The sequence below is a fragment of the Microtus pennsylvanicus genome, chromosome 2 (assembly GCF_037038515.1).
Source record: "Microtus pennsylvanicus isolate mMicPen1 chromosome 2, mMicPen1.hap1, whole genome shotgun sequence".
NCBI classification, from domain to species: Eukaryota; Metazoa; Chordata; class Mammalia; order Rodentia; family Cricetidae; genus Microtus; species Microtus pennsylvanicus.
In genome coordinates this window covers 99,744,369-99,759,523 of record NC_134580.1, presented here as the reverse complement: position 1 = coordinate 99,759,523, position 15,155 = coordinate 99,744,369, and the positions used below count along the sequence as shown (strand labels likewise).

Here is a 15,155-nt window from a genome sequence, read left to right as displayed (position 1 = left end):
TCGGTTTAACTACTTGAGAGGTCAGGTTTCCATCGCCTACTCTGCTAATGCTCCCTTGGGCAGCATTAACTTTCTTTCTTTCTTTCTTTCTTTCTTTCTTTCTTTCTTTCTTTCTTTCTTTCTTTCCTTTTCTTTTCTTTTTTTTTCTTTTTTTTTTTTTTTTTTTGGTTTTTTGAGACAGGGTTTCTCTGTAGTTTGGGAGCCTGTCCTGGAATTAGCTCTTGTAGACCAGGCTGGTCTCGAACTCACAGAGAACTCAAGTCCTGAGATTAAAGGCGTGCACCACCACCGCACTTTCTTTTCAGTGCTGGGATACAACCTGGGCTTCATCCATGGTGGGTCCGTGCTTTAGCAGTCACATCTCTAGCTTCCTCTCTCTTCACTGATCTTAATGGACTCGACTTCAATTCCAGAATCAGCCAACAGTCCAGACCAAATGGTCCAGAATGCTCCCACATACTATTGGCTTCGGTCACATATTGTTTATACCCGTATCTGGACCAAAGACAGTACATTTCTTCATCTCCCTCATCATAGATCAGGGACGTTTTCAATTCAGTTTATGTTCCACAGTTTGTAGGACTTCAGAATTGATCTAATTTCCATCAAAACAGAGACACCTTATTGTGTGCGTGTATATGGTTCCAGAGATCAACCCCATATCCTCATATATCCTACCACTGTTCTATAAACCCCAGCAGGAAGCCCTTTATAACTGAAAGAGCGACTATCAAGCTGATGGTTGGTGATGTACTATCTGAAGGTATTCCATTCCATTGTGGAAGGACTCAAGTCTTTTCGGTTTGTTGTTTTTTGGAGATAGGGTCTCTGGTTCTACCCCACACTGACCTCAATTTACAATGCAGTACAGGCTGGCCTTGAACTCCTGCTTCAACTTCCTGAGTTATAGGGTTACATGCCCAGCATAGGATTTATTGCTTTGGAAATGCTTGTTATTAAAAATTCTATCAACCTTGGCAGAGGAGATGGATCTGTGGTAAAGAACATTTGCTGCTCTTGTAGAGGATCTGGATTCAGTTCCCAGCACCCCCATGGTGGCTCACAACTGCCTGTAATCCAGGTCCAGGAATCTGATGTCCTCTTCTTCTCTTCTCAGGCACTGCATGCATGTGGTGCACAGACATAGATGCAGACAAAACACACATGCACATAAAAATTAATAAACATTTTAAAAAATTCTATTGCTTGTTGAGTGCTTGATATGTAGAAACATTTTATCTATTATATGTATATTTACATGTTATACAATGTATTCTTTATGTGGAATATGTGTGTATATGCCATAAAATAGTCAGATGTGTAAGATAAACTCTCATTTAAATTTTTTTAGTTGAGGGCTGGAGAGATGGCTCAGTGGTTAAGAGCACTGCCTGCTCTTCCAAAGGTCCTGAGTTCAATTTCCAGCAACCACATGGTGGCTCACAACCATCTGTAATGGGGTCTGGTGCCCTCTTCTGGCCTGCAGGCATACACACAGACAGAATATTGTATACATAACTTGTTGTCCTCACAAGGCCTCCAGCAACTTCAGGCCAGGCTCAAGTGACTAAACTACTATCTGCCCTGGGAGACCTGCTGTGGGAGGGCTTTGCCTTCCTTAGTTCCCCTGGTCTGGCCAAAACTGTGAGGAGGTGAAGGACACCCCATCTCAGTAAAAGAAAACAAGGAAAGGCCAAAAACAAAGACAGACTTGTAGTTTATTTTGTATTTTTTTTAAATAAATACACTTTACATTAAAAAAAAATAAATATTAAAAAAATTTTTTTAATTGAAAACTTCTTTTTCTTTGAAATAAAGTTTCTCTCCATAGTCCATGCTGTGCTAGAACTTATTATGTAGCCTATCCTGGCTTGAGCTCTATGGATAGTTAGACCTTGTCTCAAAAAACAAGCAGGTTGGGGAGATGGTCTGGTTGATAAAGTGCTTGTTGGCGAAGGATCAGGATGTAAGTTCAGGTCCCAGCACCCACACAGAAGCCAGGCATGGCAGCGTGTGTATTACCCTAGTCCTGGTAGGCAGAGACAGGTAAACCCCAGGGCTCACTTGCCAGCCACTCTAACTAAAACAGAGTTCCAGGTTCAATTAGTGTCCCTGTCTCAAAAAAAAAAAATAGGTGGAGAGTAATAGAGGAATGCATTTGATGTTGACATCTGGCCTCTACACATATATGTGTGGGTATGTACCTGTACACATATGAACACACATGCAGGCAGCACTTCTACCCAGCCTCACACACAAATAAAACAAATACGAAAAATAAGATAAAACACTGAATTGTATACTTTAAAATGTTTATGTGATATGAATTATATGTCCAAACGATGTATACAAAGGTTTCCTTTTTTATTAGACTGACTTTGTCATTTACTTTGTATGTGTCTCTGTGTCTGAATACTATAAAGCATGAGTGGAGGTGGGACTTGAAATCAGTTTATTAGACTTGACAGCTGAGCCATCTTACCAGGAGGATTTCCTGAAATCAAGAACAACACAGTCGGACATGGTGGTGCATCCTTGTAATCCCAGTACTTCAAAGGTAGGAGCAGGGGATCAGGAATTAAACGTTGAGCTAAGGACTGGCTCAGCCAGTTTTTACCTTTATTTCTGGCATTTTATTGCTTCTTAGCAAGCATCATCTGAGAGCTGAGCAGAGATCACTAATTTGTGATTCTCCTGCTTGGGTGACAGAGTGACTTGTATGAACTAAGGGCATCTTCTTTGCTTGTCTTTTGTTATCTATATTCTGCCTCCAGGAACTGGAATTACAGGCATGTGACAAAACACTCAGCTTGAATAAGCATTTTTTTTCCTTTTCTTTCCTTTTTATGGTTTTTTGAGACAGGGTTTATCTGTGTGGCTCTAGCTGTCCTGAAACTTGCTTTGTAGACCAGTCTGGCCTCGAACTCACATAGATTCACCTGCCTCTGCCTCATGAGTACTGGAATTAAAAGTATATGCCTAAAAAAGAAAAGTATATGCCACCTCCCAGCTTTTGAGAAAGGGTGTCACTATGTAGCTTTGGCTAATGTGGAATTTGCTATACAGACCAGGTTGACCTTGAACTAGGAGGTACCCCTATCTGAGAGCTAGAACTACAGGGCATGGCTTATTCCTTGTACAATTAGAAACTGGAATTACTTTTTAAAAAAAAGTTGTGTTTATTTGTGTGAGTGTATGTGTGCCTGCATGAGTTTGTGTGTATCATATGTGTATCCACGTGTCTGCAGAGGTAAGGAGTTACTGTGTGTATCCACGTGTCTGCAGAGGTAAGGAGTTATTGTGTGTATCCACGTGTCTGCAGAGGTAAGGAGTTATTGTGTGTATCCACGTGTCTGCAGAGGTAAGGAGTTATTGGATCCATCGGAACTGAAGTGACAGGTGATTGTGAGTCAACTGGTGTGTGTGCTGGGAACTCAATTTGGGGCCTCTTACAAGAGCTGTAAGAACTCTTCACTGCTGAGCCACATCTCTGAGCCCTTAGCAGCAGCTTATTTAAAAATGTCTTTTCTACAAAGAAACCCTGTCTTAAAAAGCCAAAAATAGATAGATAGATAGATAGATAGATAGATAGATAGATAGATAGATAGATAGATAGATGGATGGATAGTATTTTCTTAGTATGGGGATGGAGTTCATTTGGTAGAATGTTTGCCTAGCATTGAAACTCTGGGTTTGACCCCCATAGCTATATAAAACTGGTCTGGTAGAACACATCTGTAATCTTAGTACTCAGAAGTTAGAGTAGAACAGTCAGAAAGTCAGCTCTATCCTCGGCTATGAGTCAAGTTCAAGGCCAGCCTGAAATACATTAAGAACTTGATAGAAGAAAAAAATAATAATTAGCCGGGCGGTGGTGGCACATGCCTTTAATCCCAGCAGGTTGATATGTGTCCCACTTAGGGCTGAGCACTCAACAGCACCTAATCTCAGCATTTTGACCATTTATGAGTCTCTGCATTGCTGCCCACCGAAGAAGGAGGCTTCTCTGGCCAGTGTTGAGAACAGCACTAATCTGTGGGTATAAACACAAATATTTACAGGGCAGATTGCTGTTATGTCCATTTAGCAAAACACTAATGGTAAATTCTGCCCTAAGGCCTATGACCTCCCAAGTCATGGAATTTTGACCATGTTTACAGTAGTAGGCATGAATTTCCTCCAGTGGAAATTCAATCATATTCATATTCAATCATAAAGTAGTTGGTAACCTCTATAACTTTCATGTCACTATTATACCAGTGGGCATATCTTTTTTTTTTGTTTTTGTTTTTTTTTTAATTTATTTATTTATTAAAGATTTCTGTCTCTTCCCCGCCACCGCCTCCCATTTCCCTCCCCCTCCCCCAATTAAGTCTCCCCCCAGCCCGAAAAGCAATCAGGGTTCCCTGTCCTGTGGGAAGTCCAAGGAACCCCCACCTCCATCCAGTTCTAGTAAGTTGAGCATCCAAACTGCCTAGGCTCCAGTGGGCATATCTTGCCTGACAAGTCAGTATTATGGCATGCAGGTTCCAGTGCTGGGTAAGACCATTTAGTCTTTGACCCCAGTAGCCTCCATGAAAACTAACCATCAGGGAAGAAGTTTTCAGGTCAATATAAACTTGATTTCTCTATGTCCTGAAATCCAGTGTATTTATTATTGTCTTCAGCAATAGTTTTTGTTTGTTTTTTGAGACAGGATTTCTCTGTGTTAGTTCTGGCTGTCCTGGAACTCGCCCTGTAGACCATATTGGCCTCAAACTCACAGAGATCTGCCTACCTCTGCCTCCTGAGTTCTGGGATTAAAGGCGTGCATCAGCATCACCCAGACAGGGTCTTTATTATATAGCCTTGGATGGCCAGGAGCTCACTATGTAGACCAGGCTGACCTCGAATGAATAGAGATCTCCCTGTTGTAACCTTCTGAGAGCTGGGATTAAAGATGTGCACCAGCCTACGCCCACACCCCACCCCGTTAGGTCTGGATCTTACCATTATTATTTTTATTCATGTGTGCATATGTGCACATACCACAGTGCAGGGTGAAGGTCAAAGGACAATTTCTGGAATCAGTTCTTCCACTGTGGATCTGGAGATTGAACTCAGATCGTCAGTTGTGCACAGCACTCTTTTACCAGCTTCCCTGATTGGTTTTCTTACATTGTTTCAGCCACCGTGTGCTGTGTGCTAATGACTTCCATTTCCATTTTCTTACCAGACCTCTTAATAACTCAATTGCCTGCTAAACATCTGCACTTGGGTACATAGTTTGTAAGCTAGCCCATACTGAATTTAATTACTATCCTTCAAACGTTCCCCTTCCTCTCCATCTCCTACTCTTTCCAATAATGCTTCTGGGGATCAGATCCAGAGTTTTGTGTATGCTGTGCAAGTGCTCTACCAGTGAGATACATCCCTAGCCCCTTGTTTTCCTAATCCCAGGGAAAGATGCCAAACAGTTTTCTTGACTTAGAGTCATCCTCAGGAACCCTCTCCCTGCTTAGCTCTGGAGGTCTTTCACAGAGGATCTTTCCCACTGAGCCGGTTCACCAGCTTGCTCTACATGTAGCTCAGGCTAGCTTCAGACCAGCTATGTAGCCAAAGATGCCTTTGAACTCCTGATCCTTCTGCCTTCACCTCCCAAGTACTGGGATTGCATGTCTGGATAGGCTACTATGCCTGGCTTATCTCTGCTTTATGGATACTTTATAGATATTTGTGGTCATCAAACTAAAAAGTGATAGGAAGAGACATAGAATTTAGAGCTATAATGTCAAAATACAAAGATGGATATATAAAATGTATGTATGTATATTCATATGTATAAAGATTTATTAAGTCAGCTTATGGTGAAGTACAACATTGTCTCACACCTGAGAGGCTGAGTATTTGGCAGTTGCTTGATCCTTGAGGCAGGCTGCCTGGTAGTTGCAGAAGTCCCACAGTGGGTGTCCGTCACTTAGAGACCCAGAACCAGAAGTGGCTCAGTCCGCAAGGTTAGGTACCTAAGCTCTTCCAGTCTGGAGCTGAAAACCTGGGAAGTTCCTGGAGAGCTGCTGGTCCTCAGTCAACGATGGAAACTTGAAGTAGCTGGTTCTGCTAGAAACAAAGGAATGGGTGGCAGCAGAAACAGGGTAAGTCAACTCAGCAGTGAGAGTGAAGGCCAGGTGAACAGCAGAAACAGGGTAAGTCAACTCAGCAGCAAGAGTGAAGGCCAGGTGAGCAGAAGGTGAATGATCATGCTACCACCATGCCCTTTTTGATCTGGGTGCCCTCCACATTTGGAGCGGGTCTTCTCACATCTCTTAAGGCCATCAGGACAATTCTCCAGGTACAGCTTCCTACTCAGGTCATTCTAACGTGTGGCAACTTGATATTAAAACCAATTGTCGCACACATAAAGAGAGAGGGAGAGAATCAATCCATAAAAGTGCTGACGATGTTGATTTGAAGGTTTGTGTTACCTTTCTGATTGCTGTGATCCAGGAAGCAGAGAGTAATGCATGCTGAGACTCAGTTGCTGTTTCCTTTTATGCATCCAGGAACCTAGTCCATGGAAGTGTCCCTCACATTTACAGTGACTCTTCCCAACTCAGTTATCTGATCTAGATAACCCCACAGCATAACATGCCCAGAGACTTGTATCTTCAGTGATCCCGTCAAGTTAACAACCAAATTAACCATCACAAGGTTCAAATAAATGTACTGGGGCCAGTGGGTATACACACCTGCTGCTAAATTCAGAAAAACCTGAGTGTGATCCCAGGGATCCATAGGGTAGAAGGAGACTGACTCCCAACAATCTTCTGACCTCCACGTGTGCACCATGGCTCAAGTGCCCCACTCCCACAAATTGAATGAAAGTGTAATATTTTAAGTTAAAAAAAATAGCCAGCGGTGGTGGCAAATGCCTGTAATCCCAGCACTCAGAAGGCACAAGCAGGCAGATCTCTGAGAGTTTGAGGGCAGCCTGGTCTACAGAGCAAGTTCCGGGACAGGCTCCAAAGCTACATAGAGAAACCCTGTCTTAAAAAACAAAAAACAAAAAAATTAAAATTAAAATAAAAATAATAGAGGACTAGATGAATGTACCAATACAGGACTTGCACTTACTGAGGTCAGCCATAGGGCTGGGGGTAATTTGAGCCTCAAGTTGCTCTGGTCTCCTGACACAGTTTCTGTTTGCTTCAGCAGTGTGGAGACTTCGATGCATTGGTTAGGCACAATCCCCTGGGCAGAATGAATCACCTGAGCACATCTGACTGCAAAGGATGCAGAATATGTGAGGAATGTGTGGCTGCCCAGTAAGCAATAAACAGTTGGGTTGCAAAAGACAAGCAAGAGGGAGAGAAATAATTGCAGCTTACGAATTTGGCATTAGACCTTCTCGGCAGGGGTCACCTTGTGGGAGTTGTTGTCCTGTGAGGTTTCAGAGTTCTCAACTCCTTTGTCCACCTATCCATCCTAACCACTACATCACAATATTCCAGTCCTCCCACACCCAGGCTCATTTTTTAACAGGACACATGGTTTTTATAATTTTAGTTTGCTTGTTTTGTTCTTTATTTTGATTACTTGTAGGTTGAGGTTTGTCTTGTTGTTGGATCTTGCTAACCTGTAACAATAATCAACACACCCAACCTCATACACTTCACCAACCCTTAGCTCAGCCTGATTCCTTAGCAGGGTTACCTGCCATTCACTGCATCATCTGGACTGCCAAGCAGTGTCCCATTCAGATCGTCTGGTTGTCTGATGATACCTGATTAGTTAGGTGATGTTGTCTAGTCTAGCAGTTTCCTCTGAGGTGTGGAACATTCCATCCCGCAGGATGCTCCTTAAGCAGGAAGGCTCAACATAGCTTCAGGAAGTCCCTTAAACTGACCAGATTCACCAGGCCTCTCCTGCCCAGAGTAAGCCATAAAAGATGAGAGAACCTTCCAGATTCAGGAAGCTGACCTGTAAAGAAGGCCCTCAGAGCAGACCAACTGCATGGAAAATGTTCACACCAACTGAGGCACCTGGAAAGGACACTCCGCTTGTTGAGCTGCCTTCAGGCTGTGCAGTGTGAAACGTCACCCGTGCTGGGGTGGGCTTTGGCGATCTAACTCTCTTTGAGCCATTTCTGCTCCTGTAAGTAACCCCTCACTCATATTCCTGTAAGTATCCCAATAAAACTCATTGGTTCACCAAGTCGGACTTTGGTGGTATCTGTCAGTGTTACAGCCCTGAGGGGGAAGGTTTCCCAGTGGAGGCACCACAGCTCAGAGGGGAAGGGATTCTACAATGGAAGTGTTACAGCTCTGAGGGGAAGACTTCTACAATGGAAGTGTTACAGCTCTGAGGGGAAGACTTCTACAATGGAAGTGTTACAGCTCTGAGGGGAAGGGATTCTACAATGGAAGTGTTACAGCTCTGAGGGGAAGGGATTCTACAATGGAAGTGTTACAGCTCTGAGGGGAAGACTTCTACAATGGAAGTGTTACAACTCTGAGGGGAAGGGATTCTACAATGGAAGTGTTACAGCTCTGAGGGGAAGGGATTCTACAATGGAAGTGTTACAACTCTGAGGGGAAGGGATTCTACAATGGAAGTGTTACAGCTCTGAGGGGAAGGGATTCTACAATGGAAGTGTTACAACTCTGAGGGGAAGGGATTCTACAATGGAAGTGTTACAGCTCTGAGGGGAAGACTTCTACAATGGAAGTGTTACAGCTCTGAGGGGAAGACTTCTACAATGGAAGTGTTACAGCTCTGAGGGGAAGGGATTCTACAATGGAAGTGTTACAGCTCTGAGGGGAAGACTTCTACAATGGAAGTGTTACAGCTCTGAGGGGAAGACTTCTACAATGGAAGTGTTACAACTCTGAGGGGAAGGGATTCTACAATGGAAGTGTTACAGCTCTGAGGGGAAGACTTCTACAATGGAAGTGTTACAACTCTGAGGGGAAGGGATTCTACAATGGAAGTGTTACAGCTCTGAGGGGAAGACTTCTACAATGGAAGTGTTACAGCTCTGAGGGGAAGACTTCTACAATGGAAGTGTTACAGCTCTGAGGGGAAGGGATTCTACAATGGAAGTGTTACAGCTCTGAGGGGAAGGGATTCTACAATGGAAGTGTTACAGCTCTGAGGGGAAGACTTCTACAATGGAAGTGTTACAGCTCTGAGGGGAAGACTTCTACAATGGAAGTGTTACAACTCTGAGGGGAAGACTTCTACAATGGAAGTGTTACAGCTCTGAGGGGAAGACTTCTACAATGGAAGTGTTACAGCTCTGAGGGGAAGGGATTCTACAATGGAAGTGTTACAGCTCTGAGGGGAAGACTTCTACAATGGAAGTGTTACAGCTCTGAGGGGAAGACTTCTACAATGGAAGTGTTACAGCTCTGAGGGGAAGGGATTCTACAATGGAAGTGTTACAACTCTGAGGGGAAGACTTCTACAATGGAAGTGTTACAACTCTGAGGGGAAGACTTCTACAATGGAAGTGTTACAGCTCTGAGGGGGAAGACTTCTACAATGGAAGTGTTACAGCTCTGAGGGGAAGACTTCTACAATGGAAGTGTTACAACTCTGAGGGGAAGACTTCTACAATGGAAGTGTTACAGCTCTGAGGGGAAGACTTCTACAATGGAAGTGTTACAGCTCTGAGGGGAAGACTTCTACAATGGAAGTGTTACAACTCTGAGGGGAAGACTTCTACAATGGAAGTGTTACAGCTCTGAGGGGAAGACTTCTACAATGGAAGTGTTACAACTCTGAGGGGAAGGGATTCTACAATGGAAGTGTTACAGCTCTGAGGGGAAGACTTCTACAATGGAAATGTTACAGCTCTGAGGGGAAGACTTCTACAATGGAAGTGTTACAGCTCTGAGGGGAAGACTTCTACAATGGAAGTGTTACAGCTCTGAGGGGAAGGGATTCTACAATGGAAGTGTTACAGCTCTGAGGGGAAGACTTCTACAATGGAAGTGTTACAGCTCTGAGGGGAAGACTTCTACAATGGAAGTGTTACAACTCTGAGGGGAAGACTTCTACAATGGAAGTGTTACAGCTCTGAGGGGAAGACTTCTACAATGGAAGTGTTACAGCTCTGAGGGGAAGACTTCTACAATGGAAGTGTTACAACTCTGAGGGGAAGGGATTCTACAATGGAAGTGTTACAGCTCTGAGGGGAAGACTTCTACAATGGAAGTGTTACAGCTCTGAGGGGAAGGGATTCTACAATGGAAGTGCTACAGCTCTGAGGGGAAGACTTCTACAATGGAAGTGTTACAGCTCTGAGGGGAAGACTTCTACAATGGAAGTGTTACAGCTCTGAGGGGGAAGCTTTTCCTATTGCAGGTGTTACAGCTCTGAAGGAAAAGGTGTCCTGACAACTGGGAGCCAAGGAATAGTCACACCACACAACAAACCTCACAGGAGATTTATTGGGAAACACAAGAGGATGGTTGCCTCTACCTGGGCGAGAAGCAGGAGGGAAGTGAACAGGAGACCAGCTTATTTGGGAGTGAGGAAGCTTTTCAGGGTGGTGAGATTTCAAGTCCTGAGCTTGGGGTGAGCCAGGGATTGGTGAGATTTTGTGGGTTTAGTGAGTTTTGCTAAGTTTTTTCACCTGCAAGTGGGCTCAAACCTTTTACCCAGTGCCTGTTCTTTGTTTTTTTTGTGGGTTACCAGTCTGGGGTAACCCACAGATGTGTGTATAGGAAAAGTTTTGTCACATAGTAGGTGAGGCCTCATTACCATCCCTGACTGTACAGCATACTCTGCGCAGCCAGCTCATTGTATGAATTTCATATCTGCATATCAACCAACTATGAGTTGAAAAAGTTTTAAAATTATGTATGTATGTATGTATATGTGTTTATACATATGTATCTGGCATTTAGAGGTCAGAAGATGGCTGTGTCCCCAGAGTTGGAGTTACTACTGGTAATTGTAAGCTACCTGGCTGGATGATGGGAAGCAAACTTGGGGCCTCTGGAAGGACAGTGTGTGTGTGTGTGTTTTTTAAATTAACTTTATCTGTTTATGTATTTTTTTAAGATTTATTTATTTATTATATATACAACATTCCTTCCATGTACACCTGCACACCAGAAGAGGGCACCGGATCTCATTACAGATGGCTGTGAGCCACCATGTGGTTACTGGGAATTGAACTCAGGAACTCCTGAAGAGCAGTCAGTTCTCTTAACCTCTGAGCCATCTCACCGGCCCCAGCAGTATGTTATCTTAACCTCTGAGTTAGCTCTCCAGCCTCTCCCAAAATCTTTTAATTGCTTCTGTACTGAAGAGACATGGACTTTTTTGGGTAATTATTCCACAACAGACAATATAAGAACTATTTGTATAGCCTTTACTTTGTTTTGGGTATTATAGATGATCTAGACGTGATTTAAAGTATATAGAGATATACAAAGGAAATACTACTACACTTTATATTAGGGTCTTTAGCACAGAGAGATGCTAGAATACTATGAGGTGACTATCAAGACACTGCTTCAGGCCCTGCTTTAGCCTGCAGGTCTGGGATTACAGACACGCAATGCCTGGCAGAGTACTCATCTATGAGTAATTGTAGACACAGGTTAGGAACTTCCCAGAACACATGGCTAGTAATATGCAGCCATGATTTAAACCTAAACCATCTTAGTGTTTGCTATCCTGAACACAGAAAAGGGGGAGACTGTATTATAATTGGTTACAGAATCAAAGGAAATCCAGGAGCAGTGCAGGGTGGGCTGAACCCAGCAATTACTTTGGGTAACCAAGACCATCTTGTGACTATCCTCTGGTCTTCAGACTGAATGAGGAACCCTTGCTGGGTAGAGGAAGAAATACTGGTGAATGATGTGTTTAACTTCCCAACTTTAACAGGCTTTGGAAATATGCTACTCCTCAGTAACATGAGCTAGCTCCTTTAATTTCCCTGGGTCTCAATTTCCTTGTCTATAAATAATTTTATACAAGTTGTTTTTATTAGCATATTAATTATGTGTGATAATGGGCTTCATTATGTCACTTTCATATATGTACATAATGTGTTTTAGTCCTACCCTCTGTTACCATCACCGACCTGCACACACACACACACACACACACACACACACACACACACACACACTTTCTTCTTCCTAACTAGGCCCCTACTTCCTGTCTCTTGTGGTTGTTGTTACGTTTTGTAGTTGTTGAGATTCATCAGTGTCATTTATCAGATCATAGGCCAAGGTATGTTTACAGGACCCTATGCACAGTAGGAAATATGTCTTCCTCCCTCATTAACATCAACTGTATAGAAATCTTCAGGAGGGGTGGAATCCTTCCTTTTCCATGACAGAGTGTTGGGAGGTCCAATCTTGCGCAGTAACTGTGGGACTTAAAACAAAACAAAACCCCTTGTTTTATTTTGCTCTGTGTGTGTGTGTGTATGTGTGTGTATGTGTGTATATGTGTGTATGTGTGTGTGTATGTGTGTGTGTGCGCGCACGTGCACATGGAGGTAGAGGACACTTGTGGACGTTAGTTCTCTCCTCCCATCATGTAGATTCTGGAAATTGAACTTAGGTCATCAGTCCTGGCAGCAGACATTTTACCCATCGAACCATCTTGCCAGCCCATGGGTTGAGGAAGAGAATGGGAAAGGATTTTAAAGAAAGAACAGGGGAAAGTTTGGGGAGGAACCTCACTATAAATTGCTGTTTAGAACTAGAGTCAAGTAGAAACCCCACGGGGACATATAAAAGAAAGTTGGAGCCACTTCTCTGGTAAAACAGCAAAGGGCAGGTTACACTAGGCAGCAGAAAGACCTGATGGCCCCTGGGGTTCACTCATGGATGCCACTGTGGCGTCTGCTGAGGCTTAGTAGCCTAGAAACAGTGTCGAAGTCAGGGCTGGCTCCAATGCTCCCGAGCTCACAAGGCAGAGCAGAAGACAAGAGGTGATTCTCTAACTAAGCTGGCCTGTCAGCTATGAGAAGATCAACTCCAGGTTCCTGGAGAAGGTTTGTCTTTCTCCAACCTGCCAAGGAGTCTGGGATGATTGACTTTCCGGTGGGAACCCCTCAAGAGTGAAGCTTGAGGGTCCTGCTGGAGCAGAACCAACTCACACCGGCTGGCAGACCTGGTTCAAGACATTCGTGACCATCAGGCTCTGCGACATTATACCAGTCTTTCTGTCAGTCGGCTTTCTGTTTCAGAGAAACAGTCCCTGCCACCTAAAGGGCCTTCTCCTTGACCAAGCTCTCCATTTTCTCTGTGTGAAGAGGCCACTAAGCGAGCACGGTTAGCAAGGTGACAGGGTGCTATTGTTCTATGCTGGTGGCCTAATTTGATTTTCTATTGCTGACCAAAATCAACTTAAGGAGAGAAGGGTTTATTTCATCTTGCAACTTACAGTCCTTACTGAGGGGGGAAGTCAGGGCAGGAACTCAATGCAGGAACCTGGTGGTAGGAACTGAAGCAGACGCCGGGCAATGGTGGCACACGCCTTTAATCCCAGCACTTGGGAGGCAGAGGCAGGCGGATCTCTGTGAGTTCGAGACCAGCCTGGTCTACAGAGCTAGTTCCAGGACAGGCTCCAAAGCCACAGAGAAACACTGTCTCGAAAAACCAAAAAAAAAAAAAAAAAAAAAAAAGGAACTGAAGCAGAGCTAGAGACTTCATAACTGGCTCCCCATGGCTTGCTCAGATTGCTTTTAAGAAACTACCCAGGACCACCAGTCCAGGAGTAGCACCACCTACAATGGGCTGGGCCCTCCCATATAAATCATTAATCAAGAAGATGCCCCACAGATATGCCCACCAGACCATGTGATGGAGGCAGTTCCTCAATTGAGATTCCTTCTTCCCAAGTATGTCTACAAATTGAAAAATAAAAATAAAAAACCTAGTTTAGCTCATCCTTGCTGAGGTTTAGGCCACAACCCAGAAACGTAGCTATGGCAACCTTAACCTTGCCCCAGAGACAATGGTGTCTCAGCTCCCGTGACTAAGAAACTACTGTTGTCAAATATTATCAAATATTATCTAATGTTTGGCCAGGATCTGCACTGCCCCCTGGGAAACCAAGTCCCCTCTGCGCTATTGCCAGGACACATAGCCACTTGATCTTCAACTTCTGGAAATAAACTGTGTTCACAAAGTTTCCATATTAGGAACTTACCAATCACCAAAGTTTCTAGGCAGAGAACCCAGGCCCAGCTGTGGATACAATACAGGGCATGTGGGGACTGGAGACATGGCTCCGTGGTTAAGAGCACTGACTACTCTACTCTTCCAGGGAACCTGGTTTCAATTCCTAGCACCCACATGGCAGCTTGCAACTGTCTGTAATCCAAGACCTGGCAGCCTCACACAGACATATATATGCAGACAAAACACAAATGCACCTAAAATAAAAATAAATTTTGTTTTGTTTTTGTTTCTCTGTGTAACAGTCCTGGCTGTTACGCAGTGCTGGGATTAAAGGTGTGCACCATAGCACCTTGGCCTGATTTTGGTTTGTTTTTTAAATTGAAAACAAGTTTATAGCCAAGAACAGTGGCATGTCCATTTAATCCAAGCATTCAAGAGGCAGAGGCAGGCAGATCCCTGAGTTCTAGGCCAGCCTGATCTACATAGAGAGTTCCAGGGCAGCCAGGACTGTTACACAGAGAAACCCTGTCTCGAAAATTAAAAACAAAACAAATTTTTTATAGACTGTCTCAAAAAAATAAGATAATGATGACGATGATGATGATGATGATGATGATAATAATACTAATAAGTATGGGTGATTTGTCTGCATGTATGTCAATGCACGCTGTGCATACTTGGTGCTCTCAGAGGCCAGAAGAAGAGGTCAGATCCCCTGGAACTACAATCAGAGATGGTGTGAGCTGCTGTGTGGTACTGGGAATCAAACTTGGGTCCTCTGGTAGAATAGTTAGTGCCCTTAACTGCTGAGCCATCTCTCCAGCCCCACAACATAGGATTTTTATACAAGGAAAAGTGACCAGATCAGTTCATTTCGAATGAAGTCTTTCTAATCCATCAATAGGATTCCTTGTGTAGGGAGTTTAATTTGAGAGAGAAAGAGAAGCTGCAGTATTCGAATGGCTTAATCAGCAGGTCACAGCTCTCTGGGTCTCTTTCCTTACCTATTAATTACCTATG

The 15,155-nt window shown here is 43.7% G+C and overlaps 1 protein-coding gene across 1 annotated transcript in view; it reads right to left on the bottom strand.

The window, feature by feature from the left end:
* Serf2 (small EDRK-rich factor 2) overlaps positions 1-15,155 on the bottom strand; it is a 233,729-nt gene that overhangs the window by 56,639 nt on the left and 161,935 nt on the right. The gene's annotated exons all lie outside the window — the stretch shown is intronic.